We start from the raw sequence: 19,294 nt of genomic DNA, 5'->3' as shown, positions 1-19,294 counted from the left end.
TATTCCCTGCCAAGGGTATTCTTGTTCCCCTTTTAAAGAAGTAGTGAAGCATTCACATTTTGGTCATCCTTCTTGAGTTTCATGTGTTCTGTGCATCTAGGGTAATTCAGGAATTTGGGCTAATCGTCACTTATGAATGAGTGCATACCAGGTGTGTTTTTCTTTGATTGGGTTACCTCATTCAGGATGATATTTTACAGTTCCATCCATTTGCCTATGAATTTCATAAAGTCATTGTTTTTGCTAGCTGAGTAATATTCCATTGTGTAGATGTACCACATTTTCTGCATCCATTCCTCTGTTGAAGGGCATCTGGGTTCTTTTCAGCTTCTGGCTATTATAAATAAGGCTGCTATAAACATAGTGGAGCATGTGTCTTTGTTGTATGTTGTAGCATATTTTGTATATATGCCCAAGAGAGGTATAGCTGGGCCCTCAAATATTGTAATGTCCAATTGTCTAAGGAACCTCAAGACTGATTTCCAGAATGGTTGTACCAGTCTGCAATCCCACCAACAATGGAGGAAGGTTACTCTTTCTCCACATCCTCTCCAGCATCTGCTGTCACCTGAGATTTTATCTTAGCCATTCTCACTGGTGTGAGGTGAAATCTCAGGGTTGTTTTGATTTGCATTTCCCTGATGACTAAGGATGTTAAACATTTCTTTTTTTATTATTATTATTAACTTGCGTATTTCTTATATAAATTTCGAGTGTTATTCCCTTTCCCGGTTTCCAGGCAAACATCCCCCTCCCCCCTCCCCTTCCTTATGGGTATTCCCCTCCCCACCCTCCCCCCATTGCCGCCCTCCCCCCAACAGTCTAGTTCACTGGGGGTTCAGTCTTAGCAGGACCCAGGGCTTCCCCTTCCACTGGTGCTCTTACTAGGATATTAATTGCTACCTATGGGGTCAGAGTCCAGGGTCAGTCCATGTATAGTCTTTAGGTAGTGGCTTAGTCCCTGGAAGCTCTGGTTGCTTGGCATTGTTGTACATATGGGGTCTCGAGCCCCTTTAAGCTCTTCCAGTTCTTTCTCTGATTCCTTCAACGGGGGACCTATTCTCAGTTCAGTGGTTTGCTGCTGGCATTCGCCTCTGTGTTTGCTGTATTCTGGCTGTGTCTCTCAGGAGCGATCTACATCTGGCTCCTGTCGGTCTGCACTTCTTTGCTTCATCCATCTTGTCTAATTGGGTGGCTGTATATGTATGGGCCACATGTGGGGCAGGCTCTGAATGGATGTTCCTTCAGTCTCTGTTTTAGTCTTTGCCTCTCTCTTCCCTGCCAAGGGTATTCTTGTTCCCCCTTTAAAGAAGGAGTGAAGCATTCACATTTTGATCATCCGTCTTGAGTTTCATTTGTTCTAGGTGTCTAGGGTAATTCAAGCATTTGGGCTAATAGCCACTTATCAATGAGTGCATACCATGTATGTCTTTCTGTGATTGGGGTAGCTCACTCAGAAAGATATTTTCCAGTTCCAACCATTTGCCTACAAATTTCATAAAGTCATTGTTTTTGATAGCTGAGTAATATTCCATTGTGTAGATGTACCACTTTTTCTGTATCCATTCCTCTGTTGAAGGGCATCTGGGTTCTTTCCAGCTTCTGGCTATTATAAATAAGGCTGCGATGAACATAGTGGAGCACGTGTCTTTGTTATATGTTGGGGCATCTTTTGGGTATATGCCCAAGAGAGATATAGCTGGATCCTCAGGCAGTTCAATGTCCAATTTTCTGACGAACCTCCCGACTGATTTCTAGAATGATTGTACGAGTCTGCAACCCCACCAACAATGGAGGAGTGTTCCTCTTTCTCTGCATCCTCGCCAGCACTTGCTGTCACCTGAGTTTTTGATCTTAGCCATTCTCACTGGTGTGAGGTGGAATCTCAGGGTTGTTTTGATTTGCATTTCCCTTATGACTAAAGATGTTGAACATTTCTTTAGGTGTTTCTCAGCCATTCGGCATTCCTCAGCTGTGAATTCTTTGTTTAGCTCAGAACCCCATTTTTAATAGGGTTATTTGTCTCCCTGCGGTCTAACTTGTTGAGTTCTTTGTATATTTTGGATATAAGGCCTCTATCTGTTGTAGGATTGGTAAAGATATCTTCCCAATCTGTTGGTTGCCGTTTTGTCCTAACCACAGTGTCCTTTGCCTTACAGAAGCTTTGCAGTTTTATGAGATCCCATTTGTCCATTCTTGATCTTAGAGCATAAGCCATTGGTGTTTTGTTCAGGAAATTTTTTCCAGTGCCCATGTGTTCCAGATGCTTCCCTAGTTTTTCTTCTATTATTTTGAGTTGGTCTGGTTTGATGTGGAGGTCCTTGATTCACTTGGACTTAAGCTTTGTACAGGGTGATAAGCATGGATCGATCTGCATTCTTCTACATGTTGACCTCCAATTGAACCAGCACCATTTGCTGAAAATGCTATCTTTTTTCCATTTGATGGTTTTGGCTCCTTTGTCAAAAATCAAGTGCCCATAGGTGTGTGGGTTCATTTCTGGGTCTTCAATTCTATTCCATTGGTCTATCTGTCTGTCTCTGTACCAATAACATGCAGTTTTTATCACTATTGCTCTGTAATACTGCTTGAGTTCAGGGATAGTGATTCCCCCTGAAGGCCTTTTATTGTTGAGGATATTTTTAGCTATCCTGGGTTTTTTGTTATTCCAGATGAATTTGCAAATTGTTCTGTCTAACTCTTTGAAGAATTGGATTGGTATTTTGATGGGGATTTCATTGAATCTGTAGATCACTTTTGGTAAAATGGCCATTTTTACTATATTAATCCTGCCAATCCATGAGCATGGGAGATCTTTCCATCTTCTGAGGTCTTCTTCAATTTCTTTCTTCAGTGTCTTGAAGTTCTTATTGTACAAATCCTTTACTTGCTTGGTTAAATGCACACCGAGGTACTTTATATTATTTGGGTCTATTAAAAGGGTGTCATTTCCCTAATTTCTTTCTCGGCTTGTTTCTCTTTTGTGTAGAGGAAGGCTACTGATTTATTTGAGTTAATTTTATAGCCAGCCACTTTGCTGAAGTTGTTTATCAGCTTTAGTAGTTCTCTGGTGGAACTTTTGGGATCATTTAAATATACTATCATATCATCTGCAAATAGTGATATTTTGACTTCTTCTTTTCCGATCTGTATCCCCTTGACCTCCTTTTGTTGTCTGATTGCTCTGGCTAGAACTTCAAGAACTATATTGAATAAGTAGGGAGAGAGTGGGCAGCCTTGTCTAGTCCATGATTTTAGTGGGATTGCTTCAAGTTTCTCTCCATTTAGTTTAATGTTCGCAACTGGTTTGCTGTATATGGCTTTTACTATGTTTAGGTATGGGCCTTGAATTCCTATTCTTTCCAGGACTTTTATCATGAAGGGGTGTTGAATTTTGTCAAATGCTTTCTCAGCATCTAATGAATGATCATGTGGTTTTGTTCTTTCAGTTTGTTTATATAATGGATCACGTTGATGGTTTTCCGTATATTAAACCATCCCTGCATGCCTGGGATGAAGCCTACTTGATCATGGTGGATGATTGTTTTGTTGTGCTCTTGGATTCGGTCTGCCAGAATTTTATTGAGTATTTTTGCATCGATATTCATAAGGGAAATTGGTCTGAAGTTCTCTTTCTTTGCTGGGTCTTGGTGTGATTTAGGTATAAGAGTCCTTGTGGCTTCATAGAAGGAATTCGGTAGTGCTCCATCTGTTCAATTTTGTGGAATAGTTTGGATAATATTGGAATGAGGTCTTCTATGAAGGTCTGATAGAATTCTGCACTAAACCCGTCTGGACCTGGGCTCTTTTTGTTTGGGAGACCTTTAATGACTGCTTCTATTTCCTTAGGAGTTATGGGGTTGTTTAACTGGTTTATCTGTTCCTGATTTAACTTCGGTACCTGGTATCTGTCTAGGAAATTGTCCATTTCCTGCAGATTTTCAAGTTTTGTTGAATATAGGCTTTTATACTAAAATCTGATGATTTTTTGAATTTCCTCTGAATCTGTAGTTATGTCTCCCTTTTCATTTCTGATTTTGTTAATTTGGACACATTCTCTGTGTCCTCTCGTTAGTCTGGCTAAGGGTTTATCTATCTTGTTGATTTTCTCAAAGAACCAACTTTTGGTTCTGTTGATTCTTTCTATGGTCCTTTTTGTTTCTACTTGGTTGATTTCAGCTCTGAGTTTGATTATTTCCTGCCTTTTACTCATCTTGGGCGTATTTGCTTCTTTTTGTAATAGAGATTTTAGGTGTGCTGTCAAGCTGCTGACATATGCTCTTTCCTGTTTCTTTCTGCAGGCACTCAGCACTATGAGTTTTCCTCTTAGCATAGCTATCATTGTGTCCCATAAGTTTGGGTATGTTGTACCTTCATTTTCATTAAATTCTAAAAAGTCTTTAATTTCTTTCTTTATTTCTTCCTTGACCAGGTTATCATTGAGTAGAGCATTGTTCAATTTCCACATATATGTGGGCATTCTTCCCTTATTGTTATTGAAGACCAGTTTTAGGCCATGGTGGTCCGATAGCACGCATGGGATTATTTCTATCTTTCTGTACCTGTTGAGGCTCGTTTTTTGACCAATTATATGGTCAATTTTGGAGAAAGTACCATGAGGAGCTGAGAAGAATGTATATCCTTTTGCTTTAGGGTAGAATGTTTTATAAATATCTGTTAAGTCCATTTGGCTCATGACTTCTCTTAGTCTGTCTACGTCTCTGTTTAATTTCTGTTTCCATGATCTGTCCATTGATGAGAGTGGGGTGTTGAAATCTCCCACTATTATTGTGTGAGGTGCAATGTGTGCTTTGAGCTTTAGTAAGGTTTCTTTTACGTATGTAGGTGCCCTTGTATTTGGGGCATAGATATTTAGGATTGAGAGTTCATCTTGGTGGATTTTTCCTTTGATGAATATGAAGTGTCCTTCCTTATCTTTTTTGATGACTTTTAGTTGGAAATTGATTTTATTTGATATTAGAATGGCTACTCCAGCTTGCTTCTTCTGACCATTTGCTTGGAAAGTTGTTTTCCAGCCTTTCACTCTGAGGTAGTGTCTGTCTTTGTCTCTGAGGTGTGTTTCCTGTAGGCAGCAGAATGCAGGGTCCTCGTTGCGTATCCAGTTTGTTAATCTATGTCTTTTTATTGGGGAGTTGAGGCCATTGATGTTGAGAGATATTAAGGAATAGTGATTATTGCTTCCTGTTATATTCATATTTGGATGTGAGGTTATTTTTGTGTGCTTTTCTTCTCTTTGTTTTGTTGCCAAGACGATTAGTTTCTTGTTTCTTCTAGGGTACAGCTTGCCTCCTTATGTTAGGCTTTACCATTTATTATCCTTTGTAGTGCTGGATATGTAGAAAGATATTGTGTAAATTTGGTTTTGTCATGGAATATCTTGGTTTCTCCATCTATGTTAATTGAGAGTTTTGCAGGATATAGTAACCTGGGCTGGCATTTGTGTTCTCTTAGGGTCTGTATGACATCAGTCCAGGATCTTCTGGCCTTCATTATTTCTGGCGAAAAGTCTGGTGTGATTCTGATAGGTCCGCCTTTATATGTTACATGACTTTTTTCCATTACTGTTTTTAATATTCTTTCTTTATTTTGTTCGTTTGGTATTTTGACTATTATGTGACGGGAGGTGTTTCTTTTCTGGTCCAATCTATTTGGAGTTCTGTAGGCTTCTTGTATGCCTATGGGTATCTCTTTTTTTAGGTTAGGGAAGTTTTCTTCTATGATTTTGTTGAAGATATTTACTGGTCCTTTGAGCTGGGAGTCTTCCCTCTCTTCTATACCTATTATCCTTAGGTTTGATCTTCTCATTGAGTCCTGGATTTCCTATATGTTTTGGACCAGTAGCTTTTTCTGCTTTACATTATCTTTGACAGTTGAGTCAATGATTTCTATGGAATCTTCTGCTCCTGAGATTCTCTCTTCCATCTCTTGTATTCTGTTGGTGAAACTTGTATCTACAGCTCCTTGTGTCTTCTTTTGGTTTTCTATATCCAGGGTTGTTTCCATGTGTTCTTTCTTGATTGCTTCTATTTCCATTTTTAATTCTTTCAACTGTTTGATTATGTTTTCCTGGAATTCTTTCCGGGATTTTTGTGTCTCCTCTTTATGGGCTTCTACTTGTTTATTTATGTTTTCTTGGAATTCTTTCAGGCATTTTTGCGATTCCTCTCTGTAGGCTTCTACTTGTTTATTAATGTTTTCCTGTGTTTCTGTAAGGGAGTTCTTCATGTCTTTCTTGATGTCCTCCAGCATCATGATCAAATATGATTTTGAAACTAGATCTTGCCTTTCTGGTGTGTTTTGATATTCCATGTTTGTTTTGATGGGAGAATTGGGCTCCGATGGTGCCATGTAGTCTTGGTTTCTGTTGCTTGGGTTCCTGCGCTTGCCTCTCGCCATCAGATTATCTCTAGTGTTACTTTGTTCTGCTCTTTCTGACAGTGGCTAGACTGTCCTATAAGCCTGTGTGTCAGGAGTGCTGTAGACCTGTTTTCCTGTTTTCTTTCAGCGTGTTATGGGGACAGAGTGTTCTGCTTTCGGGCGTGTAGTTTTTCCTCTCTACAGGTCTTCAGCTGTTCCTGTGGGCCTGTGTCTTGAGTTCACCAGGCAGGTCACTTGCAGCAGAAAAGTTGGTCTTACCTGTGGTCTGGAGGCTCAAGTTCACTCACGTGGTGCTGCCCACGAGCTCTCTGCGGCAGCAGCAACCAGGAAGATCTGTGCCCCCGTTTCTGGGAGCTTCAGTGCACCAGGGTTCCAGATGGCGTTTGGTGTTTTCCTCTGGAATCAGTAATGTGTACAGAGTGCAGTCTCTTCTGGTTTCCCAGGAGTGTCTGCCAAACACTTCTTTAGGTGTTTTTTTGTCTCTTCTGTCTGGAACCGGCAGAAAAGAGCAACAACACAGCTTTCTTCTCAAAGCAGTTTATTCAGGAACCTTACAGCATGCAAGCAGGAATCTTTCTTTTCTTTTTTCTCTCTCCTCAGCCCCCAGCACACTCCCTTATATCCTCCCTCAACTCTGCCTCGTCAGTCCAGTCTGTGTAATCTCAGTTCATAGGTCCATGTCACATGGCCTGATCTTGCATCATGGTGTGCCTGTGCAGCTCTCACAATGGACGTGGCTAGTTTCAGGTGTGTGAGGAAGTCAAGTGCTAGTCATGAGACTTAGGTGCAGTCCCAGGTGCCATCTTGGGACTGCTATCACACCTGCTCCCCACATCTCCCCCTTCTTCATGTTTTTGGCAGAGAGAATGCCTGTCTTAGTTTGCCCCTTATAGCAATGCCCCTTACCCGTCATCCTGAGACAAACAGCTTAGGTTTGATCCCTGTCTTAGGTTGGTGACATGCCCAGGGAGTCTTACCCGTCATTGACTACTTCTCTAGCATGCCAAGCCACACTTGAGGAGACTGTCCTGTCTCCACTGCTGCAAAAGCCTGTATCATTAAGGCTTGAGTTCTGCACTGACAAAACTGTATACAGCACATGCACCAAAAGGCCAGGACGCTAATAAGAATCAGGCATAGGGCAAGTCCAGCAAGTCCAGCCCATTCTTTCAGCCGTGAGGCAGGGGCGGCGATCCAATCGGCCAGTCCTCCAGCTAAATTCATGTCCACTCGGGTAGAGTTGATATGGACGATGGATTGTCTCAATTCCCGAACTAGTCCATCAAAATGTTGAGACCAATTTCCTATAAGATACTGAGATATATTACGGGATAACTGAGCAGCACGATTGACATTCACAAATGGTATGGAGGTGACACACAGTCCTGAATATTTCCACTCACAACCCAATTGCATTAACTCCATCATAATATTCACTTATTCCTGGAGCAAATCGACCCTTTGATACAGCAGCAAAATTCCTGCTTTCAACTGACTATTAATATTACCCTGAACATCCAAAGCTTCTACAACACCTGCAGATAAATTATTTACAGCTGTCGCAGTCTGTCCTACGGAGATAAGGGATATGGCCACAGCAATGGATGCGGCAGTAGAAACTGCTATAGCAGTAACAATAGCGGCAGTAATGCCAAAATCCCCTTTTGGCCTAAACAAAGTCATAGCAGATGGAGCCTGAACAGGCCAGGGTACAAAGTGAGGCATCTAGCCACAACAGCCAAAGAATATGAATATGCATTCCAACCATTACTACAATTTAAAATCTTATCATCATAACTACCATTATAAATAATATACACAAAGGAGGCCACATACAGACAGGCATAACCTTAAATGTAACATTTTGCCCTCCAGCACATTGAGATACAGAGGTCTCAAATCCTATAGACTCATTCCAATGAAAGCTTGCATTACCCCAATCCCCTCCCATTAGCATACTCAGAGCAGAAAAATCTGTGCAACTGCCATTCACCTCACACAACAACCACACATCCAAAGGATTACTAGCTACTGCCTGAGCTGGATTTTGATAAGTCCAATTATATCCTGAAAATGAGCTATTATGGCTTGTGCTAATATAAGAAGAAAAGGTAAAATAATTCTTTACAGCCCAAGCCACCTTTCTTGCCTGACACCAATTCCAAGGTGGAAGGGAATCATGGGTACCCTTGCAAAAGGGAGCCCATCTAGGTTGAGAAGGTATGCTAGCATTGCCTTTAGAAATCATGGCAGGCCACACTCCTTGAATTCATGTGGCATTAACTCTGGTAGTAATATTAATTGGCATATCAAACCATGCTGCTGACTGATTATACAATTGAATGCAATCACTATTCTGAGAAATATTAGAGATCATCTGAAAGCATAGCAATCCTTCTAACTAAAGCTGCATCAAATCATTTATAGGCGCTATATCCCCATCCCAGGGTAGGAAGGGTAGCTTTAGCGAAGCATTAGAGGAAAAAAAATCGGGGGAACACTTGTGCCGAATGCGTCAGCGGCAGGGGCTTGGGAAACAAGGATAAAAGCCCCCAGCGTAGGTCTTCAGCGATCAACGCAGGAAGCATCGGCAACACTAGGAACATCCATAGTATCCTCCTTCCGTTCATCTTGGACCGCTCTGGTCAGCCTCTCTGGGACCCACAGTGGCTGCTGATGATCCTGGGGAAACACATAAACAGACCCTCTCGCCCAAACCAACACTGGATCAGGGTCCTGCCAACTACCAGTTAGGACGTCCTTCCACATGACCATGCCTTTTGAAGAAGCATCAGGGTTGCCTTGACGCTTGGCTGCGACCCGCCCTTGTTTGTCCTCATTCAAAAAATTCAAAGTAAAAAGGGCAATGACTAATCTTTCCCTAGGGGTAGAGCCAGCAGAGGCAATTCCCCCCTTTTGTTTAATTAAGTATTCCTTTAGGGTGCGATGGGCTCATTCAATAATGCCCTGCCCCTGAGGGTTGTAGGGCAATCCATGAGTCAATCGAACACCCATCATTTTACAAAAAGACACAAAAGAAGCAGAAGTATAGGCCAGCCCATTATCAGTTTTCAATTCTTTAGGCTGCCCCCAGGCACCCCAAGCTTCAAAGCAATGTGCAATCACGTGATGTGCCTTCTCTCCTGTATGGAGAGAGGCAAAAACAACTCCAGAAGCTGTATCGATGGAAATATAAAGATATTTTAACTTTCCAAATTCTGGAAAGTGGGTAACATCCATTTGCCTTAGGTGTAGAGGGCGCAACCCACGTGAATTGACCCCAACCCCAATCTGAGGCAATAACGGGGCACATTTTTGGCACATTTTAACAATATCTCTCGCCTCTGCACGAGAAATTTTAAATCGGGAGGACAAGGTCTTGGAGTTAACATGAAAATGTGAATGAAAATCTCGGGCCAATGTAACAGGTGAAGCAATGAAGAAGGTCATGCATGCCCTAGAGGCTCTATCTACAATATCATTCCCCACAGCCAGGGGTCCAAGCAATCCAGTATGAGCATGAATATGTTGTACAAAAAAGGGTGAGGATATCTTTAAAATTAAATCACGTAAGGTAACAACTAAATTTCCAATGGTAGATTTTAAATTAACTTTGCCCACCACTTCCAAACAGAGTAACATATTAACAACATATTGGCTATCAGAAATCAAATTAAAAGGACCTAGAAATAATTCAAACACCTTAACCACAAATTGTAATTCAATAACTTGGGGTGATGCAGGGGGAAATTGTATGGTAACTGGTGAGGACCCTGCCACCAAATATGCTCCCTGTCCTGTCTTGGAGCCATCTGTAAAGATAAGCAGAGCATGTGGTAAAGGATTTTTTGAAGTAATATGAGGAAAAATCACAGGATGAGCTGTAAGCAGTTGTAGGATTGGATCTTTGGGAAAGTGATTATCAAAGTTGCCCTAAAAACTGCACCTCAAAATAGCCCAATCATCTATTGAGGCTGACAACACTTCCAGCTGCTTTACATTATAGGGAACTATCGAATCCTTTGGCGGAATGCCAAAGTACTGTATACATTGCTGAATGCCAAGCAAGGCTAACTGAGCCACTGAGGTGGGATAATGAACAAGTGTTTTGGCTGGGGATATCTTTGGATGTATCCAGAGCAAGGGGGCTCCCTGCCATAAATCTCCCTTGTCCTAACAACATATCTTGTTCCCAAACAGGCTGCCCATTACGAGCGTTGAGCGCTGCCTGCTCAGTGGCAAACTCAATATAATATGCCTTCCAGTCCAAGTACTGGCCTGATGTCAGACAAGCGGGAGCCAGTCATGCAAAAGTGGTGTAAGGATTCTAGCTGCACCACAACATTAGTGGTGCTAACCCCGTATGCACGAACTCCCTCAGCCAGCCTTTGGACGATCTTCCAGTCCAGCGGCTCATGTGTGCGATTGCCCTGTGCATCCTAAAATACAGGGAAGCATTGGGCTCACAGTTCTCTCCAGGTTTCCGGGTGTAAGCTATGTCCCTCTGCCCTGCCTGGAGTGTATAGAGGTGGATGAGGCGGCCCCGGAGCCGATGGTTCTATCTTTAGTTTCACTTTCTCTAAGCTGTTGGCGATGCTTTCGAGATCGTCTTCCGACATTTCCCCCTCGCTAGAATTTCCTTCGGTCTCTAATTTTTGAGAACATTCCTCCCTTACCTGATTTAGTGCCTCATTTCCCTTTTGGAGCTCCGCGCCACGCGTTTCCTCATCCCCTATGCAATTTCTCACTAATTTCCACACTGGCAGCACTCCTTTTGGTAAAACCCCCTGCCCCTCGGCAAACCTCAAATCTTTCCCTAATTTCTCCCAGCTGGGCATTGTAAGATGTCCTGTCACCGGAAACCACGGAGCAACCTGGTCCACTGCTTTTAAAAAATTCTTTACTGTTTCTTTAGCTCGATTCCTTTCGCTTTAAACAAATCCTTGAGGGCTTGGCGAACTGTCTGAGCTGATGTTGAGTTCCCCAGTGTGCTTGGTGCAACTTGTCCCCAAACCAGGAACCTTATAGTCTCAATCTGAGAGCTTTTCTCATCCCACTTATCTGGGAACTTACTGGCTAGCCGCCCTGAGCACGATGAGTTCTGAACGAAGGAGGAGGGTCCCCATATGGGCCACCACTTGTCACTTCTGTCTCGGACCCACAGAAAAGAGCGATGACACAGCATTCTTCTCAAAGCAGTTTATTCAGGAACCTTACAGCATCCAAGCAGGAATCTTTCTTTTCTTTTTTTCTCCTTCTCAGCCCCCAGCACACTCCCTTATATCCTCCCTCAACTCCGCCTCGTCAGTCCAGTCTGTGTAATCTCAGTTCATAGGTCCACGTCACATGGCCTGATCTTGCGTCATGGTGCACCTGCGCAGCTCTCACAGTGGAAGTGGCTAATTTCAGGTGTGTGAGGAAGTCAGGTCCTAGTCATGAGGCTTAGCTGCAGTCCTGTGGGCCATCTTGGAACTGCTGCCACACCCACTCCTCACACTTTTTGGCTATTCGATAATCCTCAGCTGAGAATGTTTTGTTTAGTTCTGTACCCCATTTTTTAATAAGGTGATTTGGCTCTCTGGAGTCTAACTTCTTGAGTTCTTTGTATATTTTGGATATTAGCCCTCTATCATGCTATGACTATGTGCATAAGTACTACAGAGGCTCAAGTCAAACAATCTCACTATGCAGAGGGGAGTTGGACAAGATCCTGAAGAAGTGGGAACACTCAGCAAAATTCTTGTGACTAAGGAGGCTATGAAGGCAGGCCTGGAGCCAGATAACAAAGCCAACATTGTCCTTTCAGAGCAGTTGGCGGTCATGGACAGTAGTGACCTTGATGATGATTAATTGAAGTTCTTTGATAGATAGGATCCCCTTCCCATATAAAGTCCCCCTCACCCCAATTCTGACAGGAACTTGCTGAGTAGGTATTGTGAATTGATTGCTGCTAGGAGACTAAAAGCTTCTTTATATAGAGGTGTGGTCCCTGGTATATTGATCATGCTTCAAAGTATTGGACCAGGATCAGCACAAATTGGACTTGACTGGTGTGTGTGTGTGTGTGTGTGTGTGTGTGTGTTGTGTGTGTGTGTGTGTGTGTGTGTGTGTGTGTGTGTGTGAGAGAGAGAGAGAGAGAGAGAGAGAGAGAGAGAGAGAGAACAGTGTTGGTGGAGTATTGATCTGGGGGAGAAGCTGGGGAGAGAATTCCAGAAGATAAAGAATTGGAGATATCTACCAATATTATTTCAGGCAATATTTCAAGTATGGACTGGACTGTATAGTAATATCTAGAGAAACCATTTATGTAAGGACAAAAGATTATTTTGCCTTCCATGATGGAAGTTGACTAATGCAAACACTGTAACTCACATTTACCTTGGGAAAGGTGAGAGAGAATTCAATGTTCTTTGATACTGATAGCTGACGGTGCTCAAAGACAATTTTGTCTTCTGTGTGAAACTTCAGAATACTGAAAACATGAGTAATTATCATCACCATGAAGTCCATATTTTTCTCATCCATGTTGAGTGATGACTGGATGCTGAAGAAAGACACTGGGGTGGTGACTAAAGAATGTGTCATCCTGTCTTCAAGGTGCTAATTTTCTCTTTTGTTGTAGACACCTTTCATGAGTATTTACATGGAACACAAAATATTTGACATTAGTTGTCAGCAAGTGCTGGGTCTTGAAATCAAGGTCTTGTGAATGCTAGGTAAATACTCTACCACTCTGCTACATTTCCAGACCTTTGTCACATATTATTTGAATCATGTTCTTTCCAAGTTCTTTACTTTTCAACCAAACTGTTAACTCTAGCTGATAAAACTGATATATTTGAACATCTGGACAAATAGCTTTCCTAAGAAATTTAACAACTAATTTCAGTATTGAGAGTTCTGCTACATAGAAGAATTTCCCCAAAAGGGTTGTAATGATGTAGGCATTGACCACTGCAAACTTGGATAAAACACAGAACCATTTGTGTGCAGACTGGTTCCTCATGTTCATTGCTAGCTTTTCAGGAGAAACTCCACTTGAGACTGTACACGTAAGGCATGAAAGGACATAATATAAAGGAAAAGGGAACGGTGGATAGTTGAATCAACATTCCTTCTGTCTTCATGGATCACTTAAGTCAGCCTTGGTATATTTAATTTGATGGGGCACTAATCTGCATGTCCAATGTATGATAGGCACTAGGAAAAATATTCAACAATGAGCATTTCCACTTGCAAAGTAATTTAATAGACCATGAAAAAGTCCATAGACCATTCAGTCGCAAGTTCATCTAGCTGCTAGCTTTTCTCTGTGAAGCATTTGCAGGGACTGTACTAAGATTGGAAAACAATCTATGTATAGATACAAAAAATGAACTTTTCTTTTTTAATTTTTTTCTCCAAACCATTTGCTGTGTTAATGGAAAACTGACTAAAATTAAAAATCGGTACCAATCAGATCTACACCTTGGTACCAAGACGGTGGTGGGGTAATTGTTGCGCCTGTGCCTGAATATGCAGTTCAGAATCATTTGAAATTGGTTCTCAGAAGAAGTTTCAAATTTTTCAGTAGTATGCTAAAATATACCTAAAATTTTACGAAGGAAATTTAAGGAAAAGTTTTGGGTTTTTTTGTTTGTTTGTTTTGCTTTTTCAACTGTAAGATACATCAAATGTCTGGGAAGGTGATAGAATTCTCAAAGTAGAGATGACATACATAATATTTCAGATGGAAATATAGATTGGAAATCAGGTTGAGAGCATTTGTTTTCCACTTGACAATAATTTGGGTGCAGAAAAAGCAGACAGAAGCAACTGGAAGAAAACTTTAAAAACCTCAAGCCCATTTCCATTGACACATATCCCAATATGGCCACAGTGCCCAAACCTTCCCAAGCAGTTCCACCATCTGCATCTATATGTAACTTTTCATGTACTGCTAAATACCCAAGCCTTTCTGTTTGCTGCCATGCTGTCCATGATGATGGTCATGGACTAATTCTCTGAAAATGTAAGCATGACCCTAGTAGCACATTTTCTTCAAGTCGACTTGGTCATACTTTCTTTTTACAGCAATAGAAAAAACTACGACACCTATGATAATGTATCTTGGAAACATATAACTTGGCATTTTAGGTTATTCTGCTTTTTGGTTTTATTAGATTTATACTCAGAACAGTGAAGACATTGGGAAATCTTATAGGTAGACTAAATGCATTTGGATTCTGAACGTGGCCCTAAATCCTATGATTTAAAGGCCAAGTTTCTAGCCCATAATGCTACTGAAGGGCAGAAAAAACTATTGCAGAACTGGGGCCTATTGACAAACATGCTGCTTACAACATATCCTTGAACAGGAATCATGAGGCTACTGTGTTTTCTTTCTCTGTCTTATACCCGGGCATTACATAAAGGGTTTCTGGGTGTTATGGTTTGAATAAAAGTTTCCCCACAAGGTCATGTGTTTGATTACTTGGTTCCCAGCTGGTGACATTATGGTTTAGGTTGTAGAAACTTTTGCACATGATCCCTGTTTGGAAGATATAAAGCCTTTGGTGTAGGATTGAAGGAAACCAGACAGTTCGGGTCTGAGCTCTCTGTTTCCTAGTCAGTGCCATTGGACAAGTTGCAGCATCATGCTTTGTGTATCGTGAGCCAGTTTCTCATTACTGTGCTTCACCATAAGAGTCTATTTCTTCTAAATGATCAGCTGCAACTAACTTTTATTCCCATATGTGGTCTTTGCTATGTAAGTAACTAATGTATATCCCTCTCCATTCATTCAGTGCCACCACTGATCAAAATGATGGCTAATTGACCATGTGGCAACAGCTCCAATTTACTAAAGATTTGTGTGAATACATGATGTGTACACATGCATGTGATTGTGTGAGAGAAAAGAGATGTGTATGTAATCATGAATGTGTCAGGGACAACCTCATGTGTTGCTCCTCACTTTACACCATGTTTGATACAGGGTCTTTGTCAGTTGCTGTGCATATACTAAACTAGATGGCCTTTGGGAAACTGGGGATTCTCTTCCTTCTGCTTCCAGCTTACTATAAAAGCACAGAGATTATAGGCATGTGCTGCCATGCTTGGCTTCTGGGGGTCCTAGGGAACACACATGAAAGTCCTCATACTTTACAGGAAGATCTGCTCCACCATGAAACACTGATATATGAAACAACCTTTACTCATACTCTCAAACTCTAGTGGAGCAGCTTCAGTTTGTCCTGCAGGGAACCCGCTTGTCGTCAAGGTAATTCTAGATTTCCACTCCCTCTGTGGAATAAGAAGAGATTAAGATAGACATTGGTTCTTGGACTTCAAATGTATATAAGGCACACTTACTAAGACTTGGAAACAGCCTTTTAAATGAAAGAGTGTGGAAAAACATTGCTGCCTTTGTTGCTGTCAGTCCTCTGAATTTACAGGTTTGTTTTCTGTTTTGTAATATTTTAAAAAATGTTTAAAAATTTTGTTATTATTATTGAAAGCATTTTTGAAATTAAAATGTAATTGCTTTATTCCTTCCCTTTCCTTCCTCCTACCCTTCCCTTGCACCCCACTTGTTCTCTTTCAAATTCCTGATGCCCTAATGCTTTAAAAGATCACCACTGTCTCTCTCTATATATATAAGGTAGAAATAATTCCTATATTTTAACTTTTACATGAAAGTAAAATATTGTACATATGTATTAATTAGAGTAAATTAATAAAAAAAGAGTTAAATGAGACAATAGTGACAGGATCCTGTTATTCTGTTTTCTTAAAACTTGAAAAAAATCAATGATGTAAGAGTGATGGTTTGATGAATTGACTTTTCTATTATCCTATTGAGTGAATCATAATGACTTTATTTTATAAGATAGAACTTATTAAAAAACCTTTACAAACAAATTTAAATAATCAATCAATGACTCTAACTTGAGAAATAGTCTTCATTGTTTCAACAAATGACAAATTGTGTTTAGTGAACATTACATTCTGATTAATTTTTTAGATTAAAGATTAGCTTTATATTTTTTACTACACCTGACAATATTTTTGACATATGTATATAAGTGAGATACATGCACATATAAATGCATGTGTGCCAGGAAGTGTTTGACTGTTCTTTTCAGAACTTATGGATTGACAGGGATCTGCCTATGAAGTAAGTTGATCAATGTCACATGTTCAGTGCTTGGAATTGTGTAGAGGGGACACAACTCCAAATGAAACATCCTGGCACTGGAATTACTGGTGATGATCATTTATATTACCTTAATCAGGTTTCTGTGGAGGGAAACACTTTCACTATAAGCCCAATTTTATATTAAATCTTCTTTACTCAGTGTCATAAGACCATTATAAAATTTAATTTTTTGTATGAATATGAAATTTACCTTGTGAGCTTTCATATATATGCATGAACAATGGTATATGACTAACATTAAGGAACTTCTCATCACAACATCTGTTCTTCTGTTTCTATTAGTGGTGGCAGAGTATTTGAGATATATGCTTTTCCCAAGTCCAATGATATGTATTAATGAAATTAGCATTCATGCTGCCTTTGTATCTAAGGATAAACAATAGCTATGGAAAAGACAACCAGACTATGCTATACTATATATCTGAGAAGAGCATGACTTTTAAAGCAAAGTTTTAAATTAGGGTCTTTCCTTGTACTCAGAATTTATGGAATAAACTATAGCTAATAAAGGAGAAATACTTGACTGGCAATTGTGATGGCTTTTAGGGTAAAGACAAATCTGTGCATGTAACTTCCAATGCCTTTCTGTTTCATCATATTCAGCCTATCCTCGACAGTTAGCTCTGCTCTTTTGATTGCTCTGAAATAACCACATACCCTTGTTCCTTGCACATTTTATTCCTCCCTTGTTTTTCTAAACTCACTGTGAGTTGCTTTTCAAGGTTTTCTGTTCATTTTCATTGATTTCCACATCTCCTCTCTGTAACATTTAATAATATGGTCTGCAGTTAAATGAGTTATATCTGCTCCAGGCAGAATGCAGATTCATTTTTTAAAATCAAACTTTTATTTCGGTGCATGTTTCAAATTCACTAAGAAATGAGAAATTATTTCAAATACGAAGGGAAACTCTTCCTATGAAAGTGAGAATGTGGCATTGTTAAGAGCACTAGGTATTTCTGGTGGGTGTTAACCCCTTCCTATTTCTCCTTCCTCTCTGCCTTTCTAAGTTTGACTTCCTTAGCTTCTCCAGAGCCCTGTGTCTTACAGTACTGGATAGATCAGGTAGCTAAGTTGTTCTAATGTATGCCACCTCTTGGTCTCTTTCATGCTCAACTGTCTTCATTTTTCTGCCTCCACTGAAATTCTTCAGAAACAGTTTGTCTTCTTGCTGTTTTTCCTCCCCTGCTCCAACCTCAACTTCTGTGGGTTGTGCGGACAGGATTTTCTTCTAAAACCATGAAAATATTACTTATTCACATCACCCAAGAGCTCCATTTTGCTAAATCTGCTGGCAGATTTTAACATTTGCCTGTGCAGTGCATCAGAGAAGAAAACCCCTCCCCAGAAAGTCTTTCTCCACTGGGCTCTGGCACAAACCCAGAGTGCAGATTCTTCCTGTTCCCAACATTAGAGCACATTTTTCCACTCCCAGGCTATCTGTTCTCTGATGTGCTTTGAATTCCATCACACGAGAGAGTTGTTCCCATGAAAGCCACCAAAATCTTCACATTCTCTCCACTCAAGTAGCTCCACAAATTTCTTGTTCTACCAGAGCCTTTATTTTGGTGTTTGCACCCATCTTGGAGGGCTTTTTGTTTGCTTGTATATTTTGTTCTTTGAGGACTGGTCTTTTCTTTATAAGTTTCAAATTTTGAATCCCAAGTATGCTCACAGAACTTTTAAAAATTTAATTTGACTTTTTTTTATTTATTCTATTTACATCCTTCTCAGTGCCCCTTCCAGCCACTCCCTCCTCAAATGTTACCCCTTCCCTCCTCCCTTACTCCTCTGAGCAGGTGTGCCCCCCTGGGTATCCCCTCCACTCTGGAACTTCAATCTGTGCAAGGCTAGGCACTTCCTCTCCCACTGAGGACAGACAGGACCACCCAGCTAGAGAACACATCCCAAGGCCAGGCAACAGCCTTTGGGATAGCCCCCACTTCAGAATTTTTGATCTAGAAATCTTTTGCTTCTTTTGCTTAATTTAGGGAGCAAGGTTAGAATACTGAACAATTTACATAGAACAGCACTGAGGGAAAAGATTGAAAAATGAATACAAAGACGGGAAAGCAAGGCAGTCAATGCACAAGCCCCAGCCTTATCCCGAGGCCATCTAAGTAAGGGCCTCCACTACTGCTGTTAGCTTGAGGTGTCACCCATCAGCCAGACAAATGCCATTAGTGGGGTGCCACATACATTTGATAGATTCTCATAATTGTTGCCTTGCTTGCCTTCGAGATTCAGTTTCTTTCTCTTTGTCTCTCTCCTTTTCTTACTAAGTATTCCAAAGCATGCATATGTGGTATGACTTGGAAAGCATCAATTAAGTCCCCTACTTCCCCTTCTAGGTAGGGAGGTGTCGGAAAGTGAGTTTGTAGCCTTTTGGGCTTCTTGAGTGTATCAAAGCCCCTGATTAGCAAATGTTCATGAATCAGAGACTGATTCTATGTGTCTATCAAATAAATGGAATTTACCCACAATACAGGTTCCTTAACATAACCTTTTCTGTATTCTCTCTTTTCCTCCCCATTTTTCTTATATTTTTGCAATGTAGTTTACTCTGCTTCGAATTTCTCCATTTGCACCAAGTCGTTGCTGACTTTAGAGTTTAATAAAGACATAGAACTAACTACCTGTATTTCACTTGAGTGTTGAAAAAATGCTCCTTCCAGGAACTTTTTTATTATAGTT

General features: G+C 40.7%; 1 long non-coding RNA gene across 1 annotated transcript; it reads right to left on the bottom strand.

Moving 5' to 3' along the window:
- Window positions 1-6,920: 6,920 nt before the first annotated feature.
- LOC148002568 (uncharacterized) lies at window positions 6,921-11,654 on the bottom strand. Its single transcript, XR_015633741.1, has 2 exons — window positions 11,473-11,654; window positions 6,921-9,081 (listed from the first exon to the last, which is right to left on the bottom strand). It is a non-coding gene; the product is annotated as an uncharacterized LOC148002568 (long non-coding RNA).
- Between the last annotated feature and the right edge of the window lie 7,640 nt (window positions 11,655-19,294).

This window comes from Rattus norvegicus, chromosome 11 (assembly GCF_021556685.1).
Source record: "Rattus norvegicus strain SHRSP/BbbUtx chromosome 11, alternate assembly SHRSP_T2T, whole genome shotgun sequence".
NCBI lineage: Eukaryota > Metazoa > Chordata > Mammalia > Rodentia > Muridae > Rattus > Rattus norvegicus.
The sequence above is the reverse complement of the archived record's forward strand: the minus strand, read 5'-3'. Positions and strand labels throughout refer to the sequence as shown.